The sequence below is a fragment of the Rousettus aegyptiacus genome, unplaced genomic scaffold (assembly GCF_014176215.1).
Source record: "Rousettus aegyptiacus isolate mRouAeg1 unplaced genomic scaffold, mRouAeg1.p scaffold_m13_p_9, whole genome shotgun sequence".
NCBI lineage: Eukaryota > Metazoa > Chordata > Mammalia > Chiroptera > Pteropodidae > Rousettus > Rousettus aegyptiacus.
In genome coordinates this window covers 30,007,355-30,034,880 of record NW_023416312.1, presented here as the reverse complement: position 1 = coordinate 30,034,880, position 27,526 = coordinate 30,007,355, and the positions used below count along the sequence as shown (strand labels likewise).

At 39.3% G+C, this 27,526-nt stretch overlaps 1 protein-coding gene and 1 pseudogene across 6 annotated transcripts in view; one reads left to right on the top strand and one right to left on the bottom strand.

Moving 5' to 3' along the window:
* JADE3 (jade family PHD finger 3) overlaps positions 1 to 26,592 on the bottom strand; it is a 136,511-nt gene extending 109,919 nt beyond the window's left edge. The window contains exon 1 of one of the 6 annotated variants that reach the window (XM_016127791.2): positions 26,540 to 26,592. The gene's annotated coding sequence lies outside the window, so the exon portion shown is untranslated. Of the gene's footprint in view, positions 1 to 1,557; positions 3,207 to 25,936; positions 25,959 to 26,124; positions 26,223 to 26,534 lie in introns of those variants that run through there. The other 5 variants (XM_016127792.2, XM_016127790.2, XM_036226658.1 and 2 more) reach the window with 5 other exon arrangements.
* On the top strand, positions 12,220 to 13,776 carry LOC107501547 (annotated as a pseudogene).
* Positions 26,593 to 27,526: the final 934 nt, after the last annotated feature.

The window sequence follows — 27,526 nt, the reverse complement described above, 5'->3', positions numbered from 1 at the left end:
GCATTTAAAATTTATTGTTTCAAGGAACTCTATGACAGGCGAACCACTTAAGAAACTTAAATTTCAATGAGTAACAGAAATTAATGTGGGCCTAAAAACATCCTTATGTACATGAACAGCACATATGTGGCTTATTTGATACTTAAGATGGAGGCAAGAGGTTGGGAAAAACAGTACATGGACATCTCAATGGACTTCTGACGCCAGAAGGCAAGGCAGGGCTCTAAGCCTGCTATAGGGGTAGGGATGGGAGGCAATGGCAGGCTCACTTCCTGGTCAGAGCTGGGCTTTCCTCTTCATTTAAAGATGATCAACCATTTCCTTTCACTAGTCACAGAGAAATAATAAGCCTGCTGATAGAAAGTCAATTAGGCGATTAGACCTGTAAAAAGTCCAACTCAGAAATAGGAAAACAAAATTTAAATAATGCCCTTTATCTCCTCTAGCCAAGACAACCTCCCTAAGCCTCTCACACTTGGGCCTCAAGTGCCTCCAACTGACAATTATCTTCAAATAGGTAACAGTTCTGCCTTTTCATCCATTCAGTTTCTCCTGATCTGAAGGGTTAATTTTATTTATTGCCCTTTATTTAGTCATTTATTTTTTTCCTCAGCTTTACTAAGGTATAATAGACAAAACTGTAATATATATAAAGTATATAATGTGAAGATTTGATATACATGTATGTTGTGAAAGGATTCCCACCACTGAGTTAATTAAGACATCCATCATCTCCCATACTTTTTATTTTTGTGGTGAGAATATTTAAGATCTACTCTCTTAGCAACTTTCAAGTATACAATACAGTGTTGTTAACTATAGTCACCATGTTGTACATTAGATCCCCAGAACTTATTCATCTTATAACTGGAAGTCTGTACCTTTTTACCAACCTCTCCCAATTTCCTCACTTCTGGTCCTGATAACCACTATTCTATACTTTGTTTCTATGAGTTTGCCTTTCTTTTTTAGATTCCACATGTAAGTGATACCATGCAGTATTTGTCTTTCTCTGTGTGGCTTACTTCACTTAGCATAGTGCCCTCCAGGTTCATCCATGTTGTCACAAATGGCAGGATTTCCTAAAGGGCTATTTTTAAAAGTAGAGATAATGTGAAATATTGCTGCAGAACTGAAAATACTTAAACATGTTAATAGATTAGTACTACAATCAGTTAATAACTCTTATCTTCTACCTCTCTTATGCTTACAAGTAAAGTTTGAATTCTAAGTACCCTTTTCACACAGTTCACTTCACTGACATTCTAACTTAATTTACTGGACATTATCCTAAACCATGAGTTAGCAAACCTTTTCTGTAAGGAGCTAGACAGTAAATATTTTTTGCTTTGCAGGCCATTCAATCTGTGTTAACTATTCAACTCTGTCACTGCAGCATAAAAAACCATAGATAATATGTAAACAAATGGACAAGGCTGTGTTCCAATAAAACTACACTTATGAACACTTAAATTTGAATTTCATATAATTTTCACATGTCAGAAATTATTCTTTTGATTTTTTCAATCATTTAAAAACAGAAATTTCCATTCCTACCTTGTAAGCTGTACAAAAACAGGTAGTGGGCCAGATTTGGCTGTCAGGCCATAGTGTACCAATCAATGCTCAAACCAAGCCTTGATACATCCCCTGAAAGAATTTAAAGTTTCAGACCTTTCCTGATTTAAAAAACAGATATTTTAAATCAGTATCTTACTATATACTCATGTTAAAGTTTCAGCTTGGGGGAGGGGTAAATTCTGTAAGTGCATAGTAACATATCATAAATAGAACTTGTAAACTAACTTATAGACCTGCAACTAACTGTGGAAAGCTACAAAACACATTCTCTCCTGGGCTCAATTCCCTCCATCCTGGTGCATTTGCAATAATCTTCTACATCACTGAAAGTGAACAGTAGTTACAACTGTAATTTACTACCAATGTTAAATTCTATCTGGGATATACGGCAAATATTTTTATTTCTACTCTGTGCAAGTCCCTATGAAGCAAAGACACTTTCAAAAGAAGTCTTATCACTATTATGCCAGTCTATTCTGAAATCTAAAGCCCACTTATGATACTCTGAACAGCCTGAGCAGTGAAAAACCCCAAACAGGATAAACCTAAAGAAATCCATGTGCAGACATATCCAAATCAAACTGTTAAATATAAACACAAAGAAAAAAATCTTGAAAGTAGCCAGAGAAAAACACCACATTAACTTACATGGGTACAACAATTTGATTTTCAGTGGGGTTTTCATTGAAAACCACAGAAGTCAGAAAGAGATGGCACAACATACTTGAAGTGTGTGTGGGGAGCGGGGAACTGCTAATACATAATTCTATATCCAGCAAAAATATACTCTGGGAATGAGAATTTATAGCCAACAACCAGCTCTAAAAGAATTGCTACAGGAAGTTCTTCAGATAGTTAGGAAATTATAACAGAAAGAAATTTAGAATCCTGGAATGAAGAAACAGCAACATAAATGGTAAGTATTTGGGTAAATATAATAGACTATTCTCTTAAGTTCTTTAAAATATGTTTGGCAGCTAATAGCAAAATGATAGCAATGTGTGAAGGGATTTTCAACAGGTGTACATGTAATATATAAGATAACTGTAACGTAAAGGGGGACCTATAGGGTGGTAATATTTTTGCATTCCTCTTGAAGTGGTAAAGTATTGATTCTAAGTAGATTGCACAAAGCTAAATATGTACATTATAATCCTTAGAGCAACCACAAAAAATATACAGAGAGATAAACTCAAAAACCACAGTAGATGAATTAAAATGAAGCACTAAAAATGTCCAAAAGAAGGCAGAATAAAAGAGGAACTAATAAAAGAGATAACACAAAGAAAAGAAATTATAGAACAGTAGGCCTAAAATGAGCATACCAATAATTACATTAAGTGTAATGGTCTAAACATACAATTAAAAGACAAAGATTGTCAGAACAGGTTTTAAAAACATGACTCAATTATACACTGTCTATAATAAAATCACTTCAAGTATCATAAGTAGGTGAAAAGTGAAAGGATAAAAAAAGATATGATCAAAAGACAGAATTCAGAGCAAATAAAGGCAAGGATAAAGAGGGACACAACATAATGCTTAAAGGGTTATTAACTTACCCCAAAGACTTAACAATCCTAAATGTGTAAACACCAAAATATGTGAAGCAAAAACTGTCAGACCTAAAATTAGAAACAGAAAATTGCAATTATATTTGGAGGCTTGAACACTCCTCTCTAATTAATCAACAGAACTAGTAGACAGTAAAAAAGCAAGAATATGTAGAAATGACACTATTAATCAACCTAGGGAAATTAGCTGATATGCATAGAACACTCTACCTGACAATAGCAGAATATATATTCTTTCAACAAGACAGACTATATTCCAGGTTTTAAAACAAACCTCAGATATAAAAGAATTGAAATTATAAAGTAAACTTTCCCAGAACACAAAGAAATTAAAATAGAAATCAACAACAGAGAGATAAGAGGAAAAGCTCCAAATGCTTGGATATTGTATAGCATACATTTAAGTAACCCATGAATCAAAGAGAAACTTCCAAGGGAAATTAGAAAACATTTTGAACTAAAAAAAATGAAAATACAACATAACCCAATTTCTGGGTTGCAGCTGAAGCAGTGCTTACAAGGAAATGTATAGCATTAAATGCTCTTTTAGGGAAAAAATAGGTTTCAAATAAATAATCTATACTCCATCTTAGGAAATTTTAAAAAGAGCAAAATAAATCCAAAGCAAGCAGAAAAGTGAAAGAATCAAGATAAATCAGAAACTGATGAAGCTAAAACACAATAGAGAAACAAAAACAACAGAGAAAATCAATGAAAACAAAAGCTGGTTCTTTGAAAACATGAATAAAATTGATACATCTCTAGCAAGACTGAGAAAGAAAAAAAAGAATTCAAATTACCAATATCAGGAATGAAAGAGAGGATTATCACTACAGACTGCAGACATTAAAAGGATAATAGCTCTACAAATATAAATTAGACAACTTAAATGAAATGGACAGATTGCTCGAAAACCACAAACTACCGAAACTCCTTGAAGATGAAATAGATAATTTGAATAATGTCATATCTATTAAGGAAATTAAATTCACAGGCAATTTTTTTTAAAGAAATGCCCAGACCACTGGCAAATTCCAACAAACATTTAAAGAAAAAGTAACACCAATCATGCAAGATCTCTTCCAGAAAATAGAAGTGAAAATCCTTTCCATTTTATTTTATCAAGCCCTGATACAAGACCCAAATGCAGTACAAACAAGAAAACTATAGACCAATATCTCTGATAAATATAGAAGCAAACATCCTCATCAAAATATTAGCCAACGTAACATATAAAACCCTACAACCAAGTGGGATTTATCCCAGGAATGCAAGGTAGGTTCAATGTTCAAAATCAATGTAATTGGCCATTAAGTCTAAAAAAGAAAAACCACATGATCATATCAGCTGATGACAAAAAAAGTCAAAATTCAGCACGCTTTCATGATAGAAACTGTCAGCAGACTAGGAATAAGAGGAAACTTCCTGAACCTGATAAAAAATTTAGAGCTGAAAGACTTAAAGGTGAAACAAGTAAAATATGTCCTTTCTCACTACTGTTAAACATCATACTAGAACTCTCAGTCTGTGAAATAAGAGACATGAAAAAGGCATAGAGATTGAAAGAAATCAAATTATCCCTATCCCTAAACAACATGATTGTTTGCTTAGACTATATCGGGGTATCTTTTTTAAAGCCCAATAACTAATAGCTGAACAAGGGAGCAGGATACAAAGTTGATACAAAAATCAACCAGATTTCTATATGGTGGCAGGAAATAACTGGAAAATGAATTGTTAAAAACAATATAATTTAAGATAGCTCAAAAGAAATATCTAATAAAACATGCACAGAATCTATAATGCTGAGAACCACAAAACATTTATCATAAAAGTAAAAAAAAAATCTAAATGGAGAAATACACTATAATCATGTGATGAAAGATTAGCATATTAATGATGTCAATTATCCCCTGTAATGATCAACTTCATTAGATTTAACCTAATTGCAATAAAACCCCAGAAGGTTTTGTAAATATAGACAAGCTGATTCCAGAATTTGTAAAGAACAACAAAAGGTCTAGAACAGCTAAAATAAATCTTAAAAAGAATGAAGTTGGAGAAATCACATTAATTGGGTTTTAAGGCTTACTATAAAGCTATCGTAACCAAGACAATGGTATTGGTGAAGTAATAATCACAAACCAATAGAATAAAAGAGAATCCAGATATTGACCCACATAAATATAGGCAACTGATTTTTGACATGGGTGCAAAAGCAATGGAAAGGAGGAAGGCTAGTCTTTTGGACAAATAGTACTAGAACAATTAGACATCTGTATGCAAAAACAGAGCTCCACCTAAGCATCACATCATACAAAAAGATTAACTCAAAATGGGCATAGACCTAGGGTTAATAAAAAAGTTCTGACATGATTTCTGTAAAAAATGATAAACTGTACTTCATCAAAATTAAAATCTTCCTTGGTGAATGACAGTTAAGAGAACAAAAAGCCAAGTCACAGAGAAAATATTTATTGATAAATCACATAATCAACAATGGATTTTTATCTAAAATATTTTTTAACTCTCAAAACTCAACAGGAAGAAAACAAACTACTGAATTTAAAAATGAGCAAAGAACTTAAATATTCCTCTCAACAAATACTTGAGCAAAATACTTCTCTCTGATGGGTTCAATAAAAGTGATGAATCTGAAGTTAGCCTAGCTTTGTAAAAATTGTAAGGGTGGGAGCAATGTTCCTTCTTGCTCCCTATATCCCAAGGCAGAAGCTGGCCTGATTATTTTTCAACAACACTCTACAGTAAAATATTAAAGAATTTTGTTTTAATAATCACCAGGAAAAAAGTAGGTTGAAAAAATTTCCCCTACCCCTGTTCCATATCCTCAACCCACTCTATCCCATCATCCTTGGTGTTTTAGAATTTTAGTTCAGACTTCCTCTGCAGAGGATTCTCTATGCTACATGGAAAGTTGGCACTTTGGTTTTTATATAAATGGGTACCATACCTGTATTATTTCTCAGTTTGCGTTTTTATTGCAAGATATTTGTTTTATATCTTTCAACAAAGTTGTCAAGCTGATTCGGAATATTTATAAATATTAGTTTCTCAGGATTTTCAAATTTATATGTATTTAATACTCAATGATCTTAAAGATATCTAAGCTTTTAATATGAAAGAGATCCACTCTTTTGCTTGACTATTTTAAATCATTTGGGTGCTGACATGGCAGACTATAACCCTCCATTTGGGCTCTGTTCTTCATTTTCATCCTGGACAACTACAAATCAACGATTGACTCTGAGAAATAGTGGAGCCTACTTGGGGCAGGGTGGGGTAGGGGCTGGGGGGATCAGGGCAGAGCAGTGCCTAGTTGCCTGGAACATATTACACATTTACTAAATTTGATTTGATTATGCTATTCCTTAGGAAAAGGAAAGTGTTAAAATAAAACCTCTTAGGGAAAAGGAGATTCTATCACAATGAGCTACCGTATATTCTGCCAAAGCTATTAGATTTTTGAGGCAGTTGGTACTTTATCAATTTTTATTGCTCCAATATAGTTATTTTATGGCCATTACTAGCAAAAGCAGATTATAGAAATAATGTTTTACAGAAAAGAAGGGCCCAATATGAATCTGTCTGCCTTGGATCTCCTAAAACAAAGGCTCTTAATGTCATCCTCTTGGCTTATAGAAAGAACAGTAGCATGATAGAAGGAACAGTTTCTCATTTTGTGAGAGTAGTTCTAGAAAGTCTGTATTCAGTGTTTTGGAGCACCTGCAGAAGTATTCAGTTTCTTTATTCCTGTGAAGACCTCTTCAAGGACCAGTATGATCACAAAGGTATTTCAGGATGCTGGTACAGCATTAAAACCAGCAATCAGCAGATTTTAGGGACTTTGTATAGGATGGCACATGATCCACAGACAATGCTGTAGGGTGTTTTGGAAGTGTCAAAATACAATTTTAAAAATAAAAAAAGAACATGACTGGCATATGAATACAGAATGAATACATGGCAAAGACTAATTTTTTACTGGGGGAACCAGTAGGATGTAAGGCTGATTCAAAGAATATCTGAGAGATTCAGTGTATACATAAGTCCTAAAAGTAAAATGCTAGAATAAGAGGGCTAAATTAGACAGAAAAGTGGCTAATACCCTATAGCAGGAGTCCCCTACCTTTTTGGCACCAGGGACCAGTGCTCTTATGACAATCTAATGCCTGGTGATCTGAGGTGGAGCTGAGGCAGTGATGCTAGTGCTCAGGAGCAGATGCAAATACAGATGAAGCTGAGCTCACATGCCTGCCGCTCACCTCCTGCTGTGCAGTCCGGTTCCTAAGATGCCACGGACTGGTACCAGTCCACAGCTCGGGAGTTGGGGACCCCTGCCCTATAGGACAATTTATCTGTAGTCTCTGGGATTATTTCTTCTACCAAACAGAAATTTGTACATCTCTACCAGAAAAAAAAAAACATGTAAGAACACATCATTTCAAGAAGCCTGGACCCTAATCATTAGGAAATGAGCCAAACAAAGATGCAATTTCCTAAAGAAGTAAATAATCCTTGAGTGGGCCTCTCAGTCAATGCTCCAGTATGACAATGAAAGGACATTTGATCATCTTTCTGTATTATTTTAAAGCTTTAAACAATTTCTATTAACAGAGGACTAATAATTTATTTATACCTGAGTCTAAGTTTTTTGGAAGTAAAATTAAGGTTTTAAGGGGCTAGCCTTTAGAACAACATGGTAGTACTTATAAAATTTACTTTACACAAGCATTCCAAAATAGTCATTTATTCACCTTTCAAACCAATCAAAGTGTCTTAGCAGTCATCTGAGATCCAGCCATCTTATAGGGCAAGAATGCTTTCTTTAGCAGCCTTGAGAGGTGATCATGAAGCATTTGTGTGCAAGGAGGAAGGAAACTAACATTACTGAGTGCATATTATGAGCAAATTCATTTTCAAAGGGCCAAATTTCTTTTCTCACAGTAATATGTTACCTATACATTTAGCCACATTTATCAAATGAATGGATTTCTTCAGCATAATTGCTTTGAATTATACCTTAATTTAAAAAATTATACGCAGTATAATTTACTCTTTTTAATGTGTAGTTAAAGTTTTGACAAGTGCATACGAATGTAATTACCACCACAAACAAGATATAGAACAGTTCCAACCATAATTGCTTTTTAAATGTCAATTAATCAACAAGTATTTATTTATAAATAATCACTTTATTTGCTCACAATTCTGTGGGTAAGCATATTGGGCTAGAATCAGCTGAGTGATTCTTCTGCTAGTCTTTTCAAGGGTCCCTCATGTGGTTACAAAGTCATCTGGCAATGTGACTGGGGCTGAATGTTCTCAGATGGCCTCACTCGCATGTCTGATGGTTGGCTGTTGACTGGCTTCTCTACCCACATTATCCCTATTCCTCCACCAGCAGGCTAGCTGGGGCTTCTTCACATGATTGCTTCAGGGTTCCCAGGGAACAAGAGAAAAACTACAACACTTCTTGAGACCTAGGCTCAAAAGTCATCTAGTTATTCATGCTGCATTTTATTGACCAAAGCAAGTCACAAGAAGAGTCCCAATTCAAGTAATAGGGAAATAAACTCCACCTCTTGATGGGAAGAGCTGGAAAGCCACACTATAAAGGGGTGTAGACAGAGAGGTGAAAGGACTTTGTAGCCATTAAGCACTCTCTCACATCATCCCATTTGGGAAAATGAGTGTTGAGTATATGTAATTTTTTGAGCCTTCAGAGATGGAAAAAACCACTGAGGTGAAAAAAAATGAGCTTTTTCAGGAGTGAGTCCTGAGGGATGTGCAGGATGGAACAAACCCAGGGGAATGTAGAGAACTTTAGGCAGAGGCAGTATAGACAGATCATCAAGATGACTCATGGTATGTTTAGACATCAGTGAAGGCATGTTTGGGTGGAGGATTTGGTAAATAAGAGGTAAGGATGGTAGGGAAGGTTATGACTGGATGTGTGGGACATTAATTGTTAGACTTTCAGGTATATAGATACCACCTACTATGCAGAGAGCAGCCAGGAGTCAGTAGTGACCTAGCGGGAGTAGAAATGGTGGTATAGGGAAGAAGCCTTTAGAGCCTGCATCTTTATGGACAGCAGTCTGGAAGGGTTGATTTGGACCTAGAGTGTAGTGGCACACGGATCACACTAAGAGAGCAGCCTAGAGACAGTTTACCTAAAGGCAAGTGCCTACATGGAGTCTCTTCAAGGGGCTAAAGGGCACAACTGGAGTTTTTACAGGTAGATATATTTAGAAGTATAAAAAATTTTTATCCTGTATTAAAATTGGTTATCATAGAGAGCTAAATTTAGGCTTGTAACACACATACACACATACACACATACACACACACACCCTTCTGTGCAAGATTCAAGTTTCATATGAGACAAGTAGGACACAACTGTTTACAGCCTAAGTTTATCTATATTTGAAAAGATAAAATTCTTAGTGCTCTTTAACATTATAAGTGGGGAAAGCTAAAAACCATGATGGAGCCAGGGAAAAGCTGCCTGCAGTTTTGACTGTAATCTACACTGTGAAGTCATGCTCTCTATGCTTGGGCAGACTGTATAACCACACTTTTCACAGCAGCAGCATAGCAAAACACCAGTTTTCCTTTACAGTCTGCAAAATGCATATTTCTTTCCCAAACTATGGCTTTCTAGAGGACTTATGTGGCCATGAGAACATGTTACCTGTAATTTTTTTTAAACATAAAATGAAAACTGAGCTTTAGTTTGTTAAATAGCAGACAGCAATTCTCTTTCAAGTATTTGCGGGAGATAGGATGTAGAAAATTTGAGAGTTTCCTACCAATCAGGGAGTGGCAGCATAGTTGTAAATCTTCAGGTCATGTGAATACAAAATAGGTCAGAGTGAGGGAGTATGACATTAGGTGCCAAAGGTGACTAGAAAAGACTTAATGAGGGAATATGGAGTAGGGAATGGCATCCAAAAGAGTAGGGCTTGGGAGGAGGGAAGTTTCTTGCTGAGCTACAATTCACAAGAATTTGAAAGAATTGGCCCAGGCAGGATGAGCTGGGCAAAGAAGGATGTTCCAGTTGTGAGAAAAAGCTCCAGATAAATGTGAATGTTGGGTTGTTGGTGGTACTGGGGTGGGGGTGAGGGTAGGGGTTGTAAGGAAACAGTTCAGAGATGACATCCCAGACTAAATACTCAAGACTTCTTGTTCTACCCTAGTCCTCCTGGAAGCCCAGGTGAAAAACTGTCCTCAGCTGATGGACTGTGTCATGTGAAAACAATACAAAACAAGTGAACAAACAAGAAAAAACATTTAGGTTCCACTTTCCACATACTAGATCTCATCCACGGTCTAGTTGGTGGATGGGCAGCCCTTTGTGCATACCTTGTAGGATAGGGAGAAGTTCTCCAGAAGAAAAAACCTTCCCCCTGCCCTCGATACTTGCTCAGACTGAGCTGGACCATACCATTGAGCAGTTATGTAAGAAAGGGGCCTCCGTTGAATTTTTTAATGACATAGTACTCTAGTGAGAGACTGGATGGGCATGCTGAACTTTAGAAATTTTCTCCTCATGTGCTCCTCAAAACTGGGGAGGTTTTTTGTAAAAAAATATATGTTTTAAACATTGTCCTGTATACCTGAAACTAATAACCAAAAAAATAAAGGTGATGGTAAAATAAAAAAGTTTTAAGATAGGATCTGAGATATTGTAGGTGGTTGACTTCATGCCGGTTCTAAGAGATCATGACTCATTAATTGTCCTCAGGTCAGCTTTAAAAAATATATATATATATATATATATATATATATATATATATATATATAAATAAACATTTAGTGATTATCCAAATTACATATTGTGTGGAAAGGTACTCAGGCTTATACACCTGAAGAGTTCTTACCCTGGGGCTCAGCATATAGCAAACACTCAATGACAGTTAATTCTGAGCTACTTTTTGTAGTTTCTTTATGAAGTATAGCAATGTACTAACTTGTTGGGAGAGCAAATAAAACCATTAAAATTGGGCATCTGGTCCAAATTGGATGTTACATAGGAATCTCATACATCTATGTTCCTAAACTTTTCACCACTAAAGACAACTTCTGAAATTTCTACCAGACGGCATGCTTTGAAGGCTTGCCTATCAAACCCATCACTTATATATTACTTAATTTCACCATTTTAATTAATCAAAGACGAAATGTTTCTGACAAAAAGGTTCTATTAAACATGATGGACATCACTCAGCATTTTATCCTTAATATGCCATTAATTCAACACAACAATCCCAGTTCTTAGTGTTATTAACTTCATTTTACAAATGAGGAAACTGAGGCACAAAGAGGTTAAACTCACTGAGGGTTGCATAGCTAGTAAGAAGCAAAAGCAGGATTCAAGCTACTTGGGTCTCTGCTACTCTATCCATTCTAGCATTCAAATTCTTGAAACCAGTTTTAGCATGAATGGTAGTGAAATTCTAGCAATCTCACTCATGTATTTGCCATAGAGATGCAAATTTATGTAGACACAAACATTTGCACATGGATCTCCCCCCCCCCCTACTTATAATCACTAAAAACTGTTAACAACTCAAATGTGGTACATTCACACAATGGAATACAATTCGACAATAAAAAAGGAACAAATTATTGATACACACAACTTGGATGACTCTTAAAAGCATTATGCTGAGTTAAAAAAAGCAAGATTCAAAAGTTTGATTCTATTTATGTGACATCCTCAAAGTACCAAAATTGTAGTGATGGAGCACAGATTAGTGGCTGCCAGGGGTTGGGGTGGGAAGACAGTGTGACTAGTGGTAGCACAAAGGAGTTGTGGGGGTGATGGAACTGTTTTGCACTTAGTGGTGGTAGTTATACTGATCTACACATGTCTCGAAATCCACAGAACTACATAACCTCCCCCCCACCAAATCAATTTTACTGTATGATTATTCTTTAAAAGGCAATAGATCTTTTCATTCAATACTAATTTGTTTTACCCATTTACTCACAATACAATTCTACAGTTTGCAGATTTAAAAATTCAAAGAGCTACATTACAATGTGAAGCAAAAAGCCATTATCAGGCTATGTATCCAAACTGAATGAAGAAAGTTATCTATTTAAGTAAACATTCCTTAGCTTTTTTGCAACAGGTTTGCTGCTAGAACACAGGTGTCATGAGAACCACTACTAAATCTAAGCCAAAATGGGAAAGGAAAAGATCGTCATCATTGGATATGAAGATTCAGACAAGTCTACCACTACTGGCCATTTGATCTACAAATGTGATGGGATCAACAAAAGGACCATCAAAAGAATTGAGAAGGAGGCTGCTGAGAAGGGAAGGGGCTCTTTCAAGTACACTTGGGTCTTGGATAAGCTAAAAGCTGAACATGAGCGCGGTATCATGCTTGTGGAAATTTGAGACTAGCGAGTATTACGTGACCATCACTGATGCCCCAGGGCACAGAGACTATCAAAAACATGATTACAGGCACATCTCAGGCTAACTTGCTGTCCTGATTGATGCTGCTGATGTTGGTGAATTTGAAACAGGTAATCTCCAAGAACAGGCAGACCCATAAACATGCCTTTCTGGCTTACATATTGGGTGTAAAACAACTAATTGTTGATGTTAACAAAATGGATTCCACTGAGCTACCCTACAACCAGAAGAGATACAAGGAAATCGTTAAGTCAGCAGCTACATTGAGAAAATTGGCTACAGCCCCGACACAACAGCATTTGTGCCAATTTCTGATTGGAATGGTGACAACATGCTGGAGACAAGGGCTAACATGCCTTGGTGCAAGGGATGTAAAGTCACCCATAAAGATGGCAATGCCAGTGGAACCATGCTGCTTGAAGCTCTGGATTGCATCCTGCCACCAACTTGTCTGACTGACAAGCCTTTGCATCTACCACTCCAGGATATCTACAAAATTGGTAGGATTGGTACTGTCCCTGTGATCTGAGTGGAGACTGGTGTTCTTAAACTTGGCATGGTGGTCACCTTTGCTCCAGTCAACGTTACAACTGCAGCAAAATCTGTTGAGATGCACCATGAAGCTTTGAGTGAAGCTCTCCTGGAGACAATGTGGGTTTCAATGTCAAGAATGTGTTTGTCAAAGATGTTTGTTGTGGCAATGGGGCTGATGACAGCAAAAATGACCCACCAAAGGAAGCAGCTGGCTTGACGGCTCAGGTGTTTATCCTGAACCATCCAAGCCAATCAGTGCTGGATATGTACCTGTGTTGGATTGTCACACAGCTCACAATGCTTGCAAATTTGCTGAGCTGAAGGAGATTGATTTGTTGTTCTGGGAACAAACTGGAAGATGGCCCAAAGTTTTTTAAGTCTGATGATGCTTCCATCATTGATATGGTTCCTGGCAAGCCCATGTGTGTTGAGAGCTTTGTTGTTTGTGACATAATACAGATAGTTACTGCTTTGGGTGTCATCAAAGCAGTAGACAAGAAGGCAGCTGGAGCTAACAAAGTCTCTAAGTCTGCCCAGAAAGCTCAGAAGGCTAAAAGAATATTATTCTCAATACCTGCTACCTCAGTGGTGGAAGAATGGTCTCATAACTCTTTGTTTCAATTGGCCATTTAAGTTTAATAGCAAGAGACTGGTTAATGATTACAGTGCATTGTAAAACCTTCAGAAGGAGAATGTTCTGTGGACCATTCATGTGCATGTGTGACAGTTTTTAAGTTGTGGTTTCTAAAATCAGTACTTTCCAATAGAAACAACTTTACTAAAAACTGTCACAGAATTTTGAACAAAGTTTAATGAGAAGATAAACATAAACACTTCTTAAAGGTTAAAAGAATTTGGGTGCTTATTCTCTTAAAAATAAAAGTATTTCAGCAAATTATTAGATGTTATATTGGACATAGCAATTTGCACAATAAAACAAAAGTGATCAAAATTCATCCTGGGAAGGACAATGTGATGGAATGAGGATGTCATAAGAATAACATGGACAACCATGGTTCTTTCTACAATTTTTCAACAATTACTAGAATGCATTCATGTATCTTTAATATAATTAAAAATAGAATTAAAAAAATTTAAATCCTTCTAGGTTGAAATGGAGATATTTCCAAAGTTGCAATATTCTTCCATCCACAGGGTTTCTATTCCTTTTGGGAACACCTTGGTTACTCCATTACCAGGTCAAGCCTGTATTCTACTTAAAACCTAGTACCTCACTCATCTAGTACAGTGAGCACTCAATAATATTTGTTAAACTGAATTGCAACTGGAAATGTGAGGAATAAAAACGACAAACACATGGTAGCTAACAAAGCCTATAATCTAGAAAGACTAAATCATGCTCTAATTTTGAGTGAGACAAATTATTACTGAGTGCTAACAATGTGCTTAATAATTACAAAGGCATACATGGAATTTTGGAAGAGAGCAAGACAAACATAACATACTACCAGTGGTATACAAATTTTTAAAGGCTAAAACAGGCAGAACCCAAACCAGAACCAGTTATTCCTAGATCCCTAACCATAAAACAATAAAATTCAAGGGGATGAAAAAAAATAAGGGAAAAGCATAACCTGTACTGTTTTATGGGTCATGCACTGCATTAGACATTTATGTAATAAAACTTATTTTAGGACTCAAGTTTCAGCTACAACATGCAAAGCACTGAGAAGCCATCATTCCCATCCTTCCAAGAAAGAAGTTAGACAAACTTCTTGGACCTATCATAGAACTGAGGTTACAGGGCAAACCAGCATCTCCATATTTGGAGTCAGGTGCCTGCACACATGATCCGAGCATGTAAATCCGTAGGAAGATTAAACTAAAAATTCTGATAAATTACTGGAGGCCAGAGTATAGGAAGTCATGAGAGTATGAAACTCCTGGGCTCCACATGGGAGAGGGGCATTCCCATAGTTTTACAAGTTTTTCCTACAGGAACTCCACCAGGTTCTTACATTGAGGGTAGGGGAAATTTAGAGAAAGCTCTCACCATGGTGCTGGTTGGCTGAGGAAAACAGTATCCACTGTGAAATCCACCCAGACCACTTTCCTTTATTCCCCAGTACAGAACAAGTCTTAATCAGCAGTGAGAAGGGCTTAAAAACCATGGCTTGAGGACACTGGTGTTCTCACTACAGCAGGGGAAAAGGAACAGAGGAAAAATAAAAAGAAGCTCCACCCCTGGAAGAGGGGCAGGAAATCCTGTGAAGGACAAACTCAAGACCCAGTACCTAAGTCTGAGGCTTAATCAGGTCATCAAAGAACTCCCTCCTCTTCCACCAGCCACCACCTGGCAAAACAGTTTCATGGTTAGTAACAGTGGAATACAATTGGGAGGGCTGTAAGATACAACTCTTGGGAAACAGCACAAAGGAAAAACTCAAAGCCAAGCAGGAGGCAAAAAGAAGCTATTGCTAGAGGAATCAGAAATCTCTGGTGCCCATAGCAAAGACAAACATCAAACACAAGCCAACTTCTGCCTAGATTAACTTGAGTCCCCATACTAAAGGCCTAGCATGAAGAAATCTGTGTTCTTCATCAAAATGTCAAGTATTTACCTCAGTATCTTCTGCCTGTGTTCAGCTTTCAACATGCTTATGAGGCATAATAAAAGGCAAGAAAATATTCCAAGTGACAAAACAATCATCAGACCCAGACTCAGTATGACAGATGTTGTGACTGTCAGAAACAAAATATAAAAGAATTATGGTTAATATATCAAAGACTAATGGAAAAAGTAGACAAATGCAAGACCAAATGGATAATTTCAAAGAGAAGCTGTAAGAAAGAATCAAATGGAAATGCTAGGAATAAAAAACACAGTAAAAAAAAAAAAACAATATGCTCGACAGACATGACACAGCCCAAGAAAGAATCATTGAACATGAAGATCATATTTATTAGGACAATAAAAATTAAAACAAAAAGAGACAAAAGAGTGAGAAAAATAGAACACAGCATACAAGAACTATAGAACAATATCTTTTTCCATCTCCTTCCTTTTGGTCTGTGTGTGTCTTTTAATCTGAAGTGAGTCTCTTGTAGGCAGCATATATAGGGGTCTTGTTTTCTTACCCATTCAGCCACCCTATCTTTTGGTTGGAGCACTTAATTTCCATTTGAAGTACTTGTTGATAGGAATGCAGTTATTACCATTCTTTATTCATGTTTTTGATACATATTTTTTCTTCTTCAAAAAATCCCTTCGACATTTCCTGTAATATTGGTTTGGTATTGATAAATTCCTTTAGCTTATTTTTGTCTGGGAAGCTCTTTATCTGTCTTTCCACTCGAAATAACTTTGCTGGATAAAGTATTCTTGGTTGTAGATCCTGGGGTTTCATCACATCGAATATATAGTGCCAAGCCCTCTGAATAGTTTCTTTTGAGAAATGAGATGCCAGTCTTAAGGGTGCTCCCTTGTAGGTAACTGCTTTTTCTTGCCGCTTTTAAGATTCTCTTTGTATTTAACATTTGGCATTTTAATTATAATGTGTCTTGGTGTGGGCCTCTTTGGGTTCCTGGTTTTTGGGACTCTTTGAGCTTCCTGGGGTTTTGTGTTTATTTCCTTCGCCTGGTTAAAGAAGTTTTTCATCATTATTTCTTCAAACAGCTCTTCAATTTCTTGTTTTCCTTCAGGTACCCTGATGACACAGATATTTTTGCATTTGTGTCTCACAGCCTCCTTAAATTATTATCATAGTCTTGGCTTCTTTTTTCTTGCCATTCTGATTGAATATCCTTTGCTTCCTTATCCTCTATATTCATGGTTCAATCCTCTTCTTTATCCACTTTGTTGATTCCCTCTAGTATACTCTTCATCTCAGATAATATGTTCTTCATTTCTGACTGGTTCCCTTTTATAATTTCCATTTCCATTTTTATGTTTTTTATCTCTTTTGTTAAAGTTCTGAGTTCATCTACTCTTCTCCTAAGTTCATTGAGCATCTTTATAACCAGTGTTAGATCTGTTAGATTGCTTGAGTCCATTATTCTTGGACCTTTGTTCTGTTCTCTCATATGGTTTCTGTTTCTTTGTCTTCCCATTTTGGCTGCCTTTCTGTGTCTGTTTCTATGTATTAAGCAAAGCTCCTAAGTCCCCTGGTCTTATTAGCATGGTTTTGTGTAGTAGGTGGCCAGTGGCACGGTCCTGAATTCAGCTACAAACCAAGTTGAACCCCAGCCTGTGCCCGTCTGGGGCCACCTGTTAAGATTCAGAGGACAATCCACAGATGCTGTGCTTATAGTTGCCTCAAGAAACCACACCAGAAACCAAGGCCAGTTGCCTCCAGTGCGAGTCTTGGTGCTGCTCAGCAAGAAGCACTAGACTCATGGAGGACACAACTGGATGTGGCTTGGGCGGGGCTGCAAGTTGGGGGAGGCAGAGTTTCAAGGAATCCTCTGGGTAAAGAAACCTCTGTTATCCAGTTGATAATATCTCAGCTATGGCAGTGCTGAGTCAGCACACTGGGAGGGGGAAGGGCTCAACAGAGGAACAATGGATAATGTCAGCACTGCTGCCCAGGAGAGTCTTGCCTCCAGCCCTGACTCCAACAACTCGGTGTCCCCTGTAAGTCCCTGGTGCCCCTGTGTAGGTGACCTGTTGCTGGTGCTCAGAGCAAGCAGGTCTATCACCATGAAATTCCACTCGCAGACATGGCTCCTTTAAGAGGTGTCTGCAGCTTCTGGGTGCTGCTGCTTGCTTGGGACCAGGCAGCCTTGCGTCTTCGCCTCCTCCTGCCTTCTACCATTGCAGGTTGATTATTTCTCTCCCTAGTTGTAGGCCTTCTGATCACCTAGATTCCAGGTAACTTTGCTTGCTGTTTGCTCCATGTTTCTGTCACAACTTTGATTTGGTCGCAAGAGGGATGAACAAAGCTTCTATTATCTATGCCATTTTTTTCCCCCACAGAGACACATTTTTGATACAGGTGCAAAAGCAATTCAATGGATAGCCTTTTCAATAAATGTTTCTGGAATTAATGGACATCTACATGTGGGAAAATGAACATTGACATACACCTCATTCATGGCTGGTAGGAATGCAAAATGGTAGAACCACTTTGGAGGACACTTTGGCAGTTTCTTATAAAAACTCAGCAATCCCACTCCTATGTACTTACCCATATGAACTGAAAACATGCTCACACAGAAACCTGTATGCTAATGTTTACTGTAGCTTTATCCATAATCACCAAGAACATGGAAGCAGCCAAGTTATCCAACAGGTGAATCAAACAAACTGTATTACATCCATACAATGGAGTATTATTCAGCAATAAAAGGAACAGGCTATTAATTCACATGATATGGATGAATCAAGTAAAAGAAGTTAGACCAAAAACACTACATATTGTATGATTCCACTCATATGACATTTTGGAAAAAAGCAGGACTACAGTTAAAATTCAGAAGTACGTTATTCTAAGGCATTTCAAGGAAACAAAACTGATAGGTTATGTTTTTCTTTTTGTGTGTTTTTTTTTTTGTTTTGACAGGGATAATTCTGACCAGGTAGACTTGGGTGGGAATTTATGGGTATCCATATACCATCTCTTTTTAAATAAATGTATTTAATTTTAAAAATAGGGTAATATATTCACATAGCTTAAAATTCAAAAACCATATATAAAATTTTATGCAGTATATGGTGTCAGATGGGTACTAGATCAGGATGATCTTTTGAAAATTATTCCAGAAACTAATATTGTATGTTAACTGTAATTGAATAAAAAATATCAAAAACAAAAGTTTATGCAGTGAAAAAACTCTCTATCCCTCTACCTCTGGTCATGCAGAACCCCAAACTATCAATGTTCAAATATCCTTCCAAAAATATTTTGTCTATGTAAGCAAAGATGTATATATTATTGCCCCAATATTTTACACAAAAGATAGCATACGATACACACTATTCTGTTTCTTGCTTTTCTCCATTTTGTATACCTTGGAAATCATGCAATAACAGTGTAATATATTCTACTGTACAATCAAGCCTTGATATATACTTAAGATATTACAAATATTTTGCTATTATAAGAAATACTCCAAGTAATATGCAAATTTGAATAAATTCCTGGAAGTGTTGGCTGGGTAAAAGGATATGTGCATTTATAATTTTGATGGCTATTTCCAAGTCTCTGACTTTTAAAATGTCAGGGAATTTTCATTTTTTAATTTTTATCCTAGGAGAAATGAAGGGAAGCTGAGATTCTGTCACCAGGCAATTTTCTGGAGGAATGTACAATGCTAAAATGTACAAAGTGGTCCTTCCACTCAGTTTCCGACATGTGCTTCCTAGGGTCTAACTGCATTTTCATGTAATATATTTCAGGCCAGAAGCTGGCTGTAAAGCCTATTTCAGTTATGTGAAAGGTTTTACTTCTGAAAACTTCACAATTGAAGGCCAAAGGCTGATGCCTCAAATTGCTGGTCACTGGCCACTCACTTCACAGCACAATATTGGATACTTCCCTATAACCACAGGAAGATTTTTTTTAAATCTTGACCAAGTAAAACATATCTATTGAGAATCCTTTGTCCTTATTACAATGCCCAAGTAAGGATCTCTTCTCTTAGGTAAAAACTATAAATCACAAAGAGGTTATGAGAAAAGGCTGCAAATGTTTCATCTTTTAGGTAGTGATGGAGTCCTAATTAACTGTCTTTTTCTTAACTACAAAACCTAATATATTAATATAGCCTAGTACATTATACCTTTTGTGAAAAAGCTTAAACTGGAGGTTGAAAAAACTGGAGGGGGGGCTCCTTTTATTATAACCACACAAGATCAATGAAAAGTCAAGTCACTCACAAGGGTATCCATGTCCAGAGCCACATATGGTTTCCTTCTAGAAAAATCATCACTCGGCTCTACAGTTAGTTAAAGAGGTGGCACAATCGTATTAGTCTCAAGAATACACTATATTTAGAAATGAATGTTTAACAAGATTTATCAAAGGAAAAGAGGTTATATTCATTAATAATTATTATGCATTATGCAGTAATGCTTCCCCCCACCCTGTTTTTCACATCTCCTTGTATCCACACCTTTGGATGGTCCCCTCCTACAATGACTCTGGGCTTAGCCATGGAAGCACTTCCATGTTTTGGCTGATTGGACAATATTAAATGTGACACAAGGAGGCACTTGAGAAGTGCTTGGGCAGTGATACTTGTTCTCACTTACTACTCTTTGTGCTTTTGAGACCACCATGCTAACAAGTCCAGACTAGGCAGTTGGAAGAGAGACCATTTGGAGTAGAGATGAGCCACCCCCAGCTTAGGGCCTCAGACCAACCAGCCTGCCAACCACCAGATGTATGAGCGAGGCCATTCTAGATCATCTACCTGCCAGCTCATCACACTCCCCACAAAAATCGGAACCAGGCTACTTCAAAGTAAGTATGTTTGTGGTCCAGTACACGTGGAAAGAGGAAGAGCACACTGGCTTTCCTCCTGTAAAGTTTAGTCTGCAGGTTTTTCTTCAAACAAAAAAACCTGCAGTACCTGGATGAGGATAAATAAATATATAAGTATTGAAAAAATGCCCAAGTCTTTCCAGATTCTCACAAATGTGCTGTCTGCCATCACAGATGGCACACACCAAAGAAAAAAAATAATAAATAAAACAAAGCAAAATAAAAAATTTCCATTTAGTCACTGAAGCATCTTATCATGATATATTTAAACCAAAATCTTATACTCAATAGCTCTGTTTCTAACAGTGAATAACTCAGGTTTCCAGGAATTACTTTTTCTCCCAAATCTATTTTTCCCCCCATTTGGCAAGGCTTGGTGAAAGCTGCAAGAGCTCCCTTAATGCAGCCTAAAAAGCATCAGATATATGAGACAAATTAAACCTCCTTCTAGGATTTTGTAGGACCAGCTTTTTCCAGAACATGGCAATTCTTGTTAGCCATGTTAATGGTGCATAGTAAGAACTGTTTAAGGTCTACACATTTGGGCTAGAAACATTGCCTTTATTGGATCACAAAGTGGGACACTGAAGGGGAAATGACTTAAGTCACTTTTGTTTAGGCATCACTAGATGCTTTTCTGGATTAAACACACACACACGTTTAAGAAAAAGGGAAAAACACCTTCCAGCAGCTTCCCATTGCCCTTGAAATAAAACACAACAAGCTCCTTAATGAGGTCCCATAAGGCCCTGTCAATCTTCCCCTGCCTACCTCATCTCTCTTTCCCTAGGTCCTAACCAAACCTCTGTGGATCCTTTTCACATCTCTCCCACCCCAGTGCCCTCACAACACCTGCTGTTCCTTCTGCCTGGCAATCCATTCTGACCTGCACCTTGCTTATTCCTCTTCATCCTTCAGACCCCAGGGCACCTTGCTTGTTACCCTAACAGAAGTATTCTACCTCTTACTTACTGTGTGACCTTAGGCAAGTTACCGTTGCTTCACCTCTCTGAGCCTCATACCTCAGAAAGATAGCCTATGTTAAGCATTTTAGTACAGTGCTCACCACACAGGAAATGGTTAACAGAACATCGCAGCTGTTATTGTTATTATACTATAATCTCCATCACAGCTCTTAGCACAACAGGTGATTATTTATTTGTAGAAAAATAGAAACACCCCCTTGGATCCCACCTTACTACCTAACACCTATTCCCCTACATACTGTATTTTTGAAGGGAAAATTGAAATGAATGTAGATTAGAATCCACATTGGCCTGATCCCATAGCCTGTGCTGGGTGCAAAACACCAAAGGCTTCCCTAACTCATGAGCCCTGTCTTCTAAGAGCGGCAAGCCTGGGCAAGCCTCAGAGAAGATAAACAGATCTTTACATTCACATAGATCCCAAACAACTCCCCAGGTATCTACTCCTCAGATCCTTAACCAACCTGGTATTCTAATCAACCCCTGTAAATCCCTTCAGTAGAACAATCTTCCCCTGACTGTGATGCTAATTTTTTTTACCTTTCAACTGGATGTAGAGCTCTTAATGGGATGAATATCTTTCACCTCTTAATACCTCCTAGCAAATGGAAGCACCCAACACATGATTGCGGAATTAATTAGTTAAAATGTTGGAGAATATATTATGGCTGCAAAGTTGGGAGGTGGTGCAGTGTATTTTCCTAACAGTACTAAAGTTTGGCATAGTTAGAAACAAACTTGACAGGAATGATGACAAAAGAGTTTATCTTAATCACTTTACAAGTGACGATTTCGATATCCAGCACCAGAGATTCCAGTGTGATTTACAAATGTGTGTTTTTTGGTGGTAGGTAAACTTCACTCTACCTGAGGCACTACATCACCCAAAATGTTCTGCTATACCCTGCAGCTGCACCTGAGCCACCCTTCATGACAGGATGCCCTTGACAAGTACGAATCTCTCAATGGTTACTCTCCAATTGTTCAGAAAAAGAAACAGAAAGAGCAAATGATAAAGCAAATGGGAGCAAATTGTTAATAACTGGAGACCTTGGGTAAAAGGAGTACAGGAGTTCTTTGTACTATCCTTGCAACTTTTTTGTAATTATATCAAAATAAGTTTTTAAAATTTAAAAAAGAATATTAATAATTTTCCCAGGAGATTCCAGCACACAGGTCTAGGGTACTGGCCATGCTGGTACTATACTCTCTTGTCGGTTGTTCCAAAAAACACACCCTAGGCTTGGGTTTCCTTGTCTATCAGCCAATATCAAGGGACAAGTAACTCCTTGGGTAGCAGGGCTCAGCCATGGCTTCTGGATTGTGGCAAAAGATTAAATTACTTACTGCTTGAAGAGTATTAATGAATGCACTGGTATCTCCTATTGGTCAAAGCCCCAATTCTATTTCCCCACATTCAGCTCCCTACTTTCTTCAGTCGACTGCCCTCTGAGTTCTTACTTTCCTTTTCCCAAACTTAGTTATGGGGTCAAATTCTCTCCAGACCCTTCTTTTTCACTGTCCCCTAAGAGAAGCACAGAGGAAGTTCTGATGGTAAGAGCTTTGCTATTATCTATGGAGAGACCTCCAGGGAGGAGGCAAAAATAACCATGGGGAGTCACAAAGATTCCAGAAAATAGAAAACTCGAAGCAGTAGTTACTTGGTCTGTAATGACCACTTGCTAGCATCCTTTTATTCCTTTATCGCTTCTACTCACTCATCCTACATCTTTCCCACCCCACAAACCAGAATGCTTCAGCTTTCCCAGCCACTGGAACAGGTACACCTATAAACCATTCAAGTGTCCCCATATTAGCTATTTCAGGAGAGTGCCAGATGGGTGTCACCCAACACCTACCCCTTACCTACAACATAAGTAAAGGTTATAGTAAGTTATCCCCCGATGAGATTTTTTTTAATGTAAGCCAGCATATGATCACTTCCTTCCTCAGGTGTTTTGTGTCAGCTTCATGAGGAGGTAGGTATATTATATCCTATGATAATGCTCAACCTGTGTCCCTGATCAAGGCTTATAAGAGCCCTCTATGATGCCATGTCTTTACAAACACCTGATGCTTCCTGCCTCCCCAACTTCCCCACAGACACCTAGTTCTAGCCAGAATTCAAAGTAGTGGGCAAAAAAATGGCTTTGTGTAACTTAGGAGAGAAATGGATTGTTATGACTGTTAGAACACAAGTGAAGGAAAAAACAGGCATTATCAAAGAAAAGGATCATACCAACCTATAAGCCTTCAACATCCTTTGTTCCTTAACTTCACTAACCCGTATGTCTCAACTCTGATGAGAGCCCTGCACTATCATCTGTCCTACTCCTGAGAATCTCTTCCACAGGCCAGGTGGTGGGTCACAGGTGCCCCAAGGCTACTTCCAAGTCACTCCTGGCTCCCAGCTGATCACAAACACTTTAGAAAGTAGTGGGAGGCCCTTCTCCACTTTTGCTTACCTGTAACCAAGATTCACAGGCTCCTACCAGTGAGAAGGCCAATGCACAGCAAAATGGCTCAGAAAACAAGGAGACAGAAAAGTGTGGGTTCTAGAACCCCTGAGTATTCCATAATTATTTGAACAAATAATGCAACAAACTGTTTCAAGGCAACCATATTGGGTTAAGGGCTCTTTGCTAACAAAAACTGTAGAGAAGAGCACAGCTAAAGAAAAAGTGGCAATGATGGTAGCTCACGCTAACTTAGAAGTACTTCTCAAAGATCTCATGTAATCCTTTCACTCGTAGAGATATTACCCTGTTACAGTTCAAGTATTTAAGCTCAGAGCTCACTCTAAGTGGAAAAAAAATGTTATGGAGGTAGAAGACTCCTAGGCTAAACAAACAAAAAAAACCATCTATTTCCACCCAGCCAGAGAGTAATCATATGATGCTATAAAAGCATGAGCACTACACTATTCAAAGAGTACAGAAGCTGGGATCCACATTCCCATTGTTTACAGATGTTATGAAAGTATTAAATTAAATAAAAACACAATGCTTTGTTCGGGCCGACTCCTTTCTTACCCCCTGACCCCCTATCCTTAGGATCACAAGAAGTGGCTTCAGGGAAGGTATTTAAGAGGAGAACTGCTAGGGGAAAGTGGATTCTGGGTTGTTTAAAGTAAGCCAAGATGTTGCGCAAGCAGTCTTTACCTAAATTATTTTAAGAGTTTAGAGAGAAGCAGACAGTTATCTTTATCAGACCGAATACAGGGAATGAGGTCGTCTTTCCCTCCAGGCCACTGGAATCACCAATCAACAGGTTTTGATTTCTTCTGCAATCAGACGGCGGAAGGGGGTGGGGGGCGCCGTGATCTCCTCAGCTTCACAGATAAACGTATCAAAAAAATTTCGCGCACAACTAAGGCCAAGGATTTCCTTGCAACCCCGAAAGTCTGAGAAGCGGCCAAAAAGTTTCTTGCCAAATGCTTAGGAGCTGCATATATCCCAGGGCTACACAATGATACCAACTTTTAAACATGCCTTCACATACCACCATTACGGTCATTTACTCGAGATCCCGCCCCCTTTCCCTCCTCCCAAGTAATAAACGCAGGTTGCCCTGTGCAATTTAAAGCCAGACTTCTCCCAAGCAGTGGCTCTAAAAAGCGAGAGAGAAAGACTGGAGGGACGCTATCTTTCTTTTTTTTTTTTGTCTTTCTTTCTCTTTCTCCTTCATTCCTTCTTTCCTTCCTTCCTTCCTTCCTTCCTTCCTTCCTTCCTTCCTTCCTTCCTCTCTTTCCTTCTTTCCTTCTCTTTCTTTCTCTTTCTCTTTTTCTTTTTTTTTCTTTTTTATTACCCCACAGTGGAGGGAATAAAACCAACACGAACGCTGGAGAAAAGTTAACTTTGCTGAGTCCATCGGTGGGAAAATTTCCTCTGAAGATTCGCAAAGCCCTCCCGCTTTTCCCACCCCCGGGACCGCCGGGCACTCGGTGGTCTCGGCGGCCCCGAATCAGCAGCGCCCGAACAATGACGCTAGGGGGAGGGAAAGTTCGCCAGCCCGCGGGGCCCCCAGGCTCACCAGGGACCTCGCCGCTCCCCGCACCGCCAAGGCCCTCTCTCTAGGCACTTGGTTCTTCCCGCCCCCCAACATAGAAACAGCCAGGGCGCGCCCTCGCTCCCCAGAGCATCTGATCCCAGGCGGCCCGCAGAGCAGGTCCTCCCGCCGCGGATCTGACCCCGTGCGCCCCGAGAGTAGGCAGAGGACAGGGAGCGAGGGGGGCGTCAGAAGGGGGTTACTGGAGGGAACCGCTGCAACAGTTATGGCGCTCCACGCCTGCCCGAGTGTGGCTGCAGAGGAGCTCAGGCGCCCGTCCCCGCCCCCAGTGCGGACCACCGCCGGCCACTTTACCTCAGCGCACACACGCTCTCGGCCCGCAGGCGCCAGGGACGCCGGAGAGAACTGGAGCGCCGCGAGGCTGAGCCGGGACGCTGCGCTCCTTGCCGCCCGCTTGGGTTCCCTGAGGCCGTCCCTCCCGTGCCCACCGCGCGCGCCGCCCCCAGCCTGCTCACGCCGCGTCCGGCCTCAGTGGTGCCTACCTTCGCGCAGCCAGTCGTGAATCCCTCCTGGCTCCACGCTCGGCCCGGCAGTGTGCCGGGCGAGTCCAGCAGGAGTGGTAACCGCCCCTCGAACTGCTCGCTTTCTTCTCTCCCCTCCCTCGCACCTGCCCCCTAATCTCCTCCCCACCCCCTTACCCCCCCCCCAGCCGCCCGATCCGCCGGGGCCGCCCCCTGCGCCTTAGCTCCCGCCCTCGGCCCTCGCCCGCCGGGCCCGTCAGGCCTCAGCGCCGGGCAGGCGGTTGGGCGGCGGCAGCGCGGCGGCGGCTGAAGCGGCGCGGAACACTATTGTATTCCTGACACTGTGCGCTCCCACGCTCCGCCTCTTCCCCTTCCTTCCTCCCCATCCCGCACTACCCCCACCCCACACACACACCGCGGGCCGTGCTTACCCTACCCGACTAGCTCCCCGCCGTCCGTCCGCCGAGCGCCCTTCTGGCGGGCTGAGCGCTGTTGCTACCGCCTGAGCGCCTCCAGGCTCCGCCCACCTTATGCTCCCGCACCCCCCGCGCGGTTCTTCAGGTGGGTTCCTATCTGCTCCTGCTGGGCGCGCTGCTGCCGCTTGGAGCCTCGGCCCGGCTGTGTGCCAGCGAGGACCACGGGTAGGTCCCTCGACTGTATTCAAATACAAACTAAGCTTTTCATGGCCCCTTTCAACTCCAAAGTTCTATAAGTGGACCCTCATGTAGAAAACTCACTATTGACTTAAATTGTTAGCGCTTGGATCACCTATAATGACAAAGCCAAGGTCCCTATTAACATAAACGTTTATTCAATTGCAAACAAATGGTTTATGATGTTGCGTGGCTTTTTGATGTTTTCACTTGGTTAGGCTATAGCCCTTAGTTATTTAAGCAAACATTAATCTAGACGTTGCTATGAAGATATTTTGATGTAATTAAAGCTGATCACTTGATTTAAAGTAAGGGAGATAACCCTGGATAATCTGAGTGGGCCTGATCATTCCTTTCTGACTGCGTACCCTACACATTTTGGATTTGCTTAGCCAGTCCCACGAGCCCCACAATTGTGTAAGCCAGTATCTTCTAATGAATGAATTAATGAACAAATTAGATATATAGATATAGATATAATGTCCTATTGGTCTGCTTTTCTAATGGAATCCTGACTCATACAGGTGTTTAAGCAATAAACCCTTTTTGATTTACCTATTTGGATTTGTGTACCATGTGCAATTACTATGAAGTCATATTGTCATTTTCATTTACATTTCTAGGATAACACAAATGTAGGCTCTTTTATATTTTGTCTGTTTTCCATATTAAAGATGTAGTTCTATTTTATAATACGCAAATGTGTGAGTTCTAAAATAGTCATAGTCCTTCGGACTTACCTCATGTATTATACTTACTTCGAAATAATT